Here is a 10010-nt window from a genome sequence, read left to right as displayed (position 1 = left end):
ATATTTGAAAATAGAAAGAAAAAGATGTATCTTGACTTTGATTCTTACGACGTTGCTATCGGGAGATAAACGGCAATGATTGAAAATCCATGACGAAAGTATTTTCTTTCTTGGTTAGTTTTTTTTAGCTGTGAGCACTGTTGTTTAGTTTACAAGACCTCAATATAATTTGTAAGTACATTTGTACATTACACATTTGTAAGTACATTTGTAAGTTATTTAATTTTTTTATACGATGTCTTATTAATTTTAAGTTAGATGCAACAGTTTTTTGTATAACCTCTATAAAAGCTTATGCTTGGGTAAAAAGAACCAACTGAACCTTCACCCTGGAAAATGTATAAAGAGTAAAAAATAATAAATAACTAGTGGGGCGCATGGCATCGTGCCTTAAGGCAAATTGCTGAAACTTTCCGTACCAAATATTATTATTTTTTTAAAAACGATTAAAATTTTTGAAAAAATTCTACTTCGAAAAAATTAGATTTTTGAGAAACTAGGACTTTGACAAAAAATTACTTTTTTTGGAAAAAAAAATTTTTTTTTTGAAAAAAAAAATGTTTTCTTTATTTTGACATATATTTTGGAATTTCTGAACTTTTTAACTTCCCGTAGGGCAAGTTATAGTAATCGCAAAAAAATCGAAAATGAAAATTTTTATATATCTTTACGTTTCAGAGGTTTCTGAACATTTTGGCATACCTTAGAAAAAATGGATGTATGTGTGGTGTGTGTGTGTGTGTGTGTGTGTATGTGTGTGTGTATGTATGTATGTATGTATGTGTGTGTATGTATGTGCGGATACAAATTTTCCGTCGACGATTTCGGAACACGGATCAACCGATTTGAATAATTCAAAAAACATTCGATCCGTATTGATAAGGAGACGTGCTGATTAGTTTTGGCAAAGGCAGGTCAAGCCGTTCCGAAGATACGGGGCAAAAAAAGTTCCGAAAACGGTAACTCAGTTTTTAAGAGAACGGAGCGTACGATTTTAATAATTCAAAAAACATTTTATTTGTATTGACAAGATGAAGAATCGATACAACTTCATGAAGGTAGGTCCAGGCGGTTTCGGAGATATAGAGAAAAAAGTAAAAAAATGAGCCATTTGCGGTCAAAAATGATCATTAGACATATGCACATCAAATTATCAGACATTTTATAGAGATTTTAAAATAAGTATACATTTTTTGTTAACATTCTATCGGTTCCGTACCAAGCTTATGCGTAAGACAGCGACGCGGCGCTACGCGCTTTTATATTTGTCCCTATGTAGTTAAAGCAGTACGATTGCTTTGAAAAAAAAGTTCAGATCTTCCACAATATGTCAAAATAAAGAAAAAAAAAATTTTTTCAAAAAAAACAAATTTTTAAAAAAAAAATTTTTAAAAAAAAAATTTTTTTGTTCAAAATAAAAACTAATTTTTTGTTCCAATTTATAGTTTCTCAAAAATCTTATTTTTTCAAAGTAATTTTTTTTCAAAAATGTTAATCGTTTTTAAAAAAAAAATAATAATTTTTGGTACGGGAAGTTCCGCAATTTGCCTTAAGGCACGATGCCTAATTGCCTTAAGACAGATTCCACTTACAGCTAGTTTTCAAATGCAATCGTACTGCTTTAACTGCATAGAGACAAAACGTAAAAGCGCGTAATAATATTGTGAAAACCTAATCAATTATGAGTATAAGGAAATCATTGAGTACATAATTTATATCCACTAATAACATAAATTGATTTTGATATTAATTTTATCAATACCTACGCTTATTTATTATGATATAAAACTTATTATAATATAAGACTAAATTTGGGATATGATAATCTTACTTACTAAACTATTATATATCATAGATAATTTAACTATTATCTTACCGTGAGATACCTATGCCATCAATTTCTCTATCCATGCAAATAATCTATTACGGCTAGATTATTATTTGCTAACTGTTTATGTAATTTGCTAAATGTTTATATATATATATGTATATACATATATATATATATATATATATATATATATATATGTACATATATACATATCAGACACCCCACATACCTATTTAATATTAATGTGTTATATTTCTACCTTACGCCCTATGTATTATCTCTACCTATCTTTGCCTATACCGGGGATTGAACCCGGTTCCTCTGCGTGACAGTCACACATCTTAACCACTACTCTATCGGGTCCCCCACTGAAAATATATTATGGAACACACTGTTGTTTCTTTGGTTCATTTTCTAATTAATTGAGTAACTAATACTAAGGTGACGCGACAACACACGAAAAAATACGGTTGATTGTAGCGTTACGGTGGTCGAGTGGTTAAGGTCGTAGCCTGTCACGCGGCGGACCGGGGTTCGATTCCCGGTAAGGGTAATAGTATGTAAGCGAAATTGTATACGTAAAATAATAAATGTTAGGCGGTTTAGATATAAGGGTAAGGATTGAGCGTATACGGTGTGGCGGTAAAGGAACGTACGATATAGTAGTTATAAGGCGTATAACCACGTAAATGTAATGTTTAGGTATGGTTTAGATATAGGTGATACACGTACGCGAAAAGAAATTTATGATATTACGGGTTATCGTATGAGAATTGCGAATGTTATATAGATTTAATTTATAAATATTCTTTCTTCTATACAAATATTTAGTTTGCTGGTTAGTTTTTTGACAAAGGCAGGGCAAAAGTGCAAGAAATGTCGATTTAGTTTTTGAGTCAACGGGGCATCTGGTTTAAATGATTAAAAAAACATTTTACATTTATTTACTGAAGGAAGAAGTCATTAAATTTTTGGGCAGGTCCAATAAAAAAAGTAAAATATTCTCTGTTAAAAATATTAAATATCGGAACGATAAGTTCTAGCAATTTGCCTTAAGGCACGCCATGCACCTCTAGTTTAGTCTTATATTATAAGAACAAAAAGTTCAAAACCATCGGAATCGAAAGGTGAAAGTTTTTTATGTAAATTTGATCATCAATCAACTTTATTTATTCTAAAATAATTATTAACTAGTGGGGTGGGTGGCATCGTGCCTTAAGGCAAATTGCTGGAATTTCCCGTACCGTAACGAAATGTTCGAGGAATACTGAATGTTTTCAAATAGATTATTATAAATATTGTAACATTGTCTAACATTTATAAGAATTATATAAACTGAATTGCAAAGTTAACATTTTTTTTTATTTATTATTCAATAGACGATCAGAAGACAAAGTTTCTATTAGCCTATGTGATAAATTATATGAATTGCAAAGTTGAAATTATTTGTAAAGTATATTAGAACTATAGTCAGAATTAAAATTAAATCTGAATTATTTTCGATATTCAAAAAATTAAAAAAAAAAAAAACGTTGAAACAATTTTTTTTTCCAAAATCAATTATTTTGTTAAGACAAGCAGAAAGTTCTTTGAATCAATTAAATCGGACGCTTAGTTCTCTCAAAAACTGCCATTTTTTGTACATTTAGCTTCGTATCTTCGAAATGGCTGGGCCTGCCTATGCGAAAAACTAATAACCACTTCTCGCAATCATTACTAATTGAATGTTTTTTAGATCATTCAAATCGGATGCTCCGTTCTCTCAAAAACTCGATTTCTATTTTCTGCACTCTTTGCTCTTTATCTCTGTAACTGCTGGACCTGCCTTTCCCAAAACCTAATCAGTACATCTCCTTATCGATAGGAATCGAATGTTTTTTGAACCATTCAAATCGGTTGATCCGTACGCCCGAAAACGTGGACGAAAAATTGTATCCATACATACATACACACACACACACACATCCATTTTTTCTGAGGTATGCCAAAATGTTCAGAAACCTTCAAAACGTCGAGAAATGTAAAAAATTTCAATTCCGATTTTCGGCCCATTACAATAAGTTACCCTACGGGAAGTTAATAAAGTAAATTAAGTTGAAAACAGCAACTTTGCAAGAGATAAATTAAACTCTGCGTTATTTCAACTCTGCTGACCTATGTAGAAATTAATATCGGTTCCATATATTGCCAAAATTTGATTTCTGTGGCCGTGATTACCTATAATTTTTTTTATCATCGGCTGATAAATATTGTCCTCTATCGATTGTTGAACTGAAGAAGTATAAATGTAAATATCATATTTTAAACAATGCGTCATACGATGCTATTTATCATTCGGCTCAAACTAAAATATAAATATTGATGCAACATTTTTTATCATTAGCTAATAAATATTGTCCTCAAATAGAAAAATAAATAATGATGCAATATTTTTTTATCATCGGCTGATAAATATTGTCCACAAATTGTAATAAAAATATTGATGCAACATTTTTTATCATAGGGTACAAAATATTGTCGTCGAATTGAAAAATAACTATTGATGCAAAATTATGACAAAATACCAGATCAAAGTTATATACAGTGTCTGTAAAATATGTACTAATGAAATTTTTATTTTGCATGGGTTGAATAATGTAGCTATTATTCTGTAAAATTACTAAAAATAAGACATTAGAACTGTTTACCGCTTGGCCGCCCTATCTTATCCCACCTTAAGGTAACAAAGTTTTGTAAAATAGCAAAAAAGACATATTTTTACAATGTTGAATTAGCTTGTTAGAGTTTTATTGAATATGATCAGATAGTTATTTGTTTGATATCTATTATTTGTTATAATCAAATTGGTTTGGTTTTCACAATATGCTCAAAGTCAGTATATATATACATATGTGTGAGTATGTACTTATTTATTTTTTATTAGAGTTTCTATGAATTTGCATCACTAACTATTTTTCTTTCTACAAGTTTATAATAAAAAACTGACTATTTATTCATCGTGTACGTGCATGATGCTCGAATTATTGAATATTACAAATTCAACATAAGGTGTGATACTTAGCATATCGGTGATTGTAATTATCATATGGATATGATATTATATAAACTTATGTTTGGTTAAGGTATCTTTTCAAATATACAAATGGAGGTCGTTCCGTCAGCATGCTGGATAAGATTGCTGACTGCAAAGTTTTTGCTAGATTTTCGTAGGTTTTATAAATCGAATTTTTGAAAACTTACACTTTTGAAAACACGTAGCTATTAACATTTTATAAGGATTCCTATTCTAGAAATAATTTAGGTTTGAATCTTAATTGTAAAACATATTTATACATTACCTAAAATTTTCCATTCATAAAAAATGTTTATACATTTCGATTAAAATCATAATTTATTTAGCATCGCTTTTGGAAAGATTAATTTTTGTATCTGATGACAATATTTTCGCAACAGCAATTAAAACAGAATCGCTTTACACGCTTCGAATAAACAAAATAAAACGATTTGAATAAAAAATAATAATTTTATTACTAAATTATTTAAAATCATAACATGAATTTTCTACCAACGTCGATACCTTCACAGCATATATCAGTAAATAAAAACTGTATAATTTAAGAAGCCATGAAAATGCCCTTTTTCGGAAGTTTTATGTTACTATTTCTTTAGGATAAAATTACATTTTTAAGAATTATATTATTACCCATTGAACACCATGCCGTTTCTTATGCGATGCGTTAATCGAAACTGTATGACCATTATAAAAAAAATTAAATAAATTAAAAATTTATATTGGGCTATTCATATAATAAATATAATAAGTAATCTATAAACTATAACAAAAACTTAGCTTCTGTAAATACTGACTTAACTGACTAAGCAGAATGCGGGAAAACACTTTTTCAAAGCTTTATTATGTAACGCGGAAAGCCACATAATCTACATACGTCAACTACAATATAAAAGAATTACATAATTGAAGGTAAAGATACTTATTAAAATACTTATTAAAATATATAACTAGCAACCAAAGTAAGTTCACCTGCATACTAACACCATAAATTAATTATGAAATAACAAAAATAGAGCATAAAATATTACGTTTAGGATATTGAAGGTAAAGTTAATATTTAGAATTCTAAAAATTATAAATTTTAGATGGTAATTTAAGCATCGAATCAATCAAATTTACTGCCTAATTCACCTCCCGCATATGTTTGATAGCTTATTCATCAGCATATCATGACGTTGAAAAATCATATTCTAATCTAAGATGATATCAGTTACTTGTGTCCAAAAAAGAACTAAAAAGATGAATACTTCCAAATTTAAACTATAGCTTTCAACCCGATCTAGCGCCAACGAGGTCTCGGACCTGTTTCGGTGGTGAAACCGAAGTTTTAAAGTTCCCAGAACCAAGTTCCCCAATCATAAAAGCAATATGCCAACGGCATGAAAAACCTATAGAACTTAAAACGAGCTAGTATTTTTAGGGCTACCATACACTAACACTATTTATGATCGAAGCAACCAAAAATGAGTGAGAGTCTTATACGAAAAACATTATTTGATATTTATTACAGCTTTTTCAAAAATGCCTCCGTCACATGATCATGTATGACTTTATTAAAGTTATGGAATTGTTGTCACTTCTACGGAACTAGAGATCTTCCGGCTATAAATCAGTGTCAAATTTCGATAAGTGCTTAATATGCATGTAGAATGAATCCCAAATATATGTATCTACAGATGATATCGTTCCAGCAATATCGATATCACTTTCTTATGGCTTTATTTCAAGCTTGAAAAGGAACTGATTAATAGCATTAACTTTATGCGGAGTAAATGTTTAAATTTGTTCGAAGAACCAAGCAAATAAAACAAAAATTTTATAAGAAGGTGCTAATATACTTGAAACGTTGCTCGTTCACAAATTGAACCTGATTTGTACTTTTAGGCATTGATTTGCACCTTGAAGCTGACTATTGAAACATCCATATTTCTACGTAACAAAATATTTTTATTTTAAACGAAACTAATTATAAACAAAAAATCTTAATCTTAAAAATCTTAATTTTAAACAAAAAATGTTTACATTAACAATTATCAATCAATATGTAAAATATATTGGTAAAGATAAACATTATTATTTTTTATTACAAAACTGTTAGACAGTTTTATTCGACATGAAGTTTATAAATTAGTAATTAAAAATGAAAACACTGAAAATATAATTGTTTATGAAAAGCTCAATACAACACTTTTTTATTTCAAAAGAAACATAAGTATGTTTTTATTATCTGTTTTTGTTATACGTTACTTTGCCTAGTTTATTTCTTAGGTATTCCTTAATTTTAAACAAATGTCTACATTAACAATTATCAATCAATATATAAAATATATTGTATTTATGTAAAGCTCAATATAACACTTTTTTATTTAAAAAGAAAAATGAACTATGTTCTAAACTTCCCGTAAGTTATTGTAATGGGCCGAAAATCGAAATTGAAAATCGATTTCGTTCGATTTCTCGACGTTTCGAAGGTTTCTGAACATTTTGGCATACCTCAGAAAAAATGGATATGTGTGTGTGTATGTATGTATGTATACAAACTTCCAGTCACGTTTTCGGGCGCACGGATCAACCGATTTAAATGGTTCAAAAAACATTCGATTCCTATTGATAGGGAAAAGAGCTGATTAGTTTTTGGCAAAGGCAGGTCAAGCCGTTTCGGAGATACGGAGCAAAAAGTGCAGAAAATAGAAATCGAGTTTTTGAGAGAACGGAGTATCCGATTTGAATGATCTAAAAAACATTCAATTAGTAATGAAGTGTTTATTAGTTTTTGGAAAAGGCAGGCCTAGCCATTTCGAAGATACGGAGCTAAATATGTAAAAATGGCAGTTTTTGAGAACTAAGCGTCCGATTTAAATGATTCAAAGAACTTTCTGCTTGTCTTAACAAAATAATTGATTTTGGAAAAAAAAATTGTTTCAATTTTTTTTTCAAAAAAAAATTTTTTTGTATATCGAAAACAATTCAGATTTTATTTTTAATTCTGACTATAGTTCTAATATACTTTAAACAAATAATTTCAACTTTACAATTTAGTTTATATTATTCTTATAAATATTAGACAATGTTACAATATTAATAATAATCTATTTGAAAACATTCAGTATTTCTCGAACATTTCGTTACGGCGCGGGAAGTTCCAGCAATTTTGCCTTAAGGCACAATGCCATACACCCCACTAGTCATTATCTGTTTGTGTTACTTTGCCTAGTATATATTTCGCAATCCAGCGGTTAATCATATTTTTCTATCTGTCAATATTATATTATACGTTCTATAATTTCTATATATTTCATAATGATATATATGTAGGAAATGGCAAGTAAAAAACTGAAATTGAGCTAAATACGGACTCACCATATCAATAATTCATGAAAAACAACAAATCACTAATTTGTTTGTGTTACACGTCATTTACAATCACTGATTTCACTGTTACAAAAATTAATTCACATACGAATTTTAGTTATATAGCTTACAAGTAATGTATCAAAAAACAGCGAATTCATTTTTGACCATTATATCTAAGAATGATAGCAATTGTGCACATATAGTAAAGTAAATATTATAATTAAAAATATGAATTTTTTGGCTTATACATACTAACATACTTATAAAAAATTATAGAAACGCTTATGTTTCTTAAATGTGTATGTGGAGATTAATGCAGAAAACTATTTGTCTAAAAGGACAATTAGGTATGTGGATTTTGAAAGGCCATAAAACTTCAGATATTGTAGTTTTAATTTAGATGCTATGGTATTATAGATGTTTCCACTTTTTGCTAATAAATTAATATATTTAAAATTCTGTCTTTGATGAAAACCGTTAGGATTGTAATTCCCATGGGATTAGATGATAATTCTTTATACATAGATTCATCTCTCAGAATGTTCATAGCTTCCCAATCTCAATAATCTTCTAACAAAATCTCTGTAACATTTTCCTGATCTATCATGCATGCAGTTAAGATTGTCTAGAGAATTTTTTGTGGCTAAAATATGACGATAGATGTACGCTATATTATTCTTACAATAAATATTGTATTTTCTTTTCTGGTCTAAACTTTTTCATCAAAATACACGTATTTAGTTGCCTTCTGGATGCTTAATTATAAGGCTGAATACAATTACAGAACAAAAAAAACTATCGAATGAAATTTATTTTCATGAAAAAGTATACATCGTATATCAAAACTAGCAAATACAACATCCATTCTAAGATTAATACAACGTACATCTGTCGGGACATTATAGCCACAAAAAAGTTAAACTAGATCGCAATAGCATATAGAATGTTTTCTATTTTTATTTTTGCTATATAAAAAATAATGAGAAGTTGTTTTTTAGATAAAAGAATTGCATCATCAACAAAAGTCATTATTGTACCTATCTCCAGATAAGAGTGATAATTTACCGCCCACAGTTCTTGGTATCTAAATTGCTTGTACCAATTTGTAATTAATTTGTTTTTCAGTGTTACAATAATTCAATATTCTGAAACTAACAATTCTTTGAATCCATCTGCACAATGATTCACACGCGATTGAAGTAAAACTTATTTGCTACTGTACAAGATGGCATCTAAGTAAAAATAAATACATAATATAACAATTTTGAATAATGTTTATTAGTATTATGGTAACACTCGTGATGCACACATTTATTAGTCTCGACCTTTATACACATTTATATAATAATAAATTATAAATTATATATTTATAATAGCATTAAAAATTTACATGGTTCTTATAATGTTTGTTTCATAAACTTATCAAAAAAAAACGTTACGAATGGACATAAAGACGAACATGTTGGTCTGGGGCAACCCTTCACATGTATATTGGTAAATACTTTTATATTAGTAAAAAGAATATAAATTGTATTTTTAAGCAATTTTTTTCTTAGTTCAACAATAATTATTTTGAATTTAAATTATTTAATAAACCGCAAAACTTATAAATTAAATGTTGAGGTACCTATGTCATGTTCTTCTTTTATTTGCCATGAATAAAATAATATTTAAAGAGTTGTTATAAGGATAAAAATGCATTTTATACAGTACCCGTATCAAAATTCTGCTAACGATTATCATATGTCGTAT

The 10010-nt window shown here is 28.6% G+C and overlaps 1 pseudogene; it reads left to right on the top strand.

Moving 5' to 3' along the window:
• The window catches only part of LOC113387077, a 25598-nt pseudogene extending 16252 nt beyond the window's left edge, over positions 1–9346 (top strand).
• The last annotated feature ends 664 nt before the right edge of the window (positions 9347–10010 follow it).

Source organism: Ctenocephalides felis, unplaced genomic scaffold, assembly GCF_003426905.1.
Source record: "Ctenocephalides felis isolate EL2017-DRISC unplaced genomic scaffold, ASM342690v1 CF-g0.4_SCAFFOLD_00845, whole genome shotgun sequence".
Lineage (NCBI taxonomy): Eukaryota > Metazoa > Arthropoda > Insecta > Siphonaptera > Pulicidae > Ctenocephalides > Ctenocephalides felis.
Note: the sequence above shows the minus strand (reverse complement) of the source record. Positions and strands in the feature narration are given on the sequence as shown.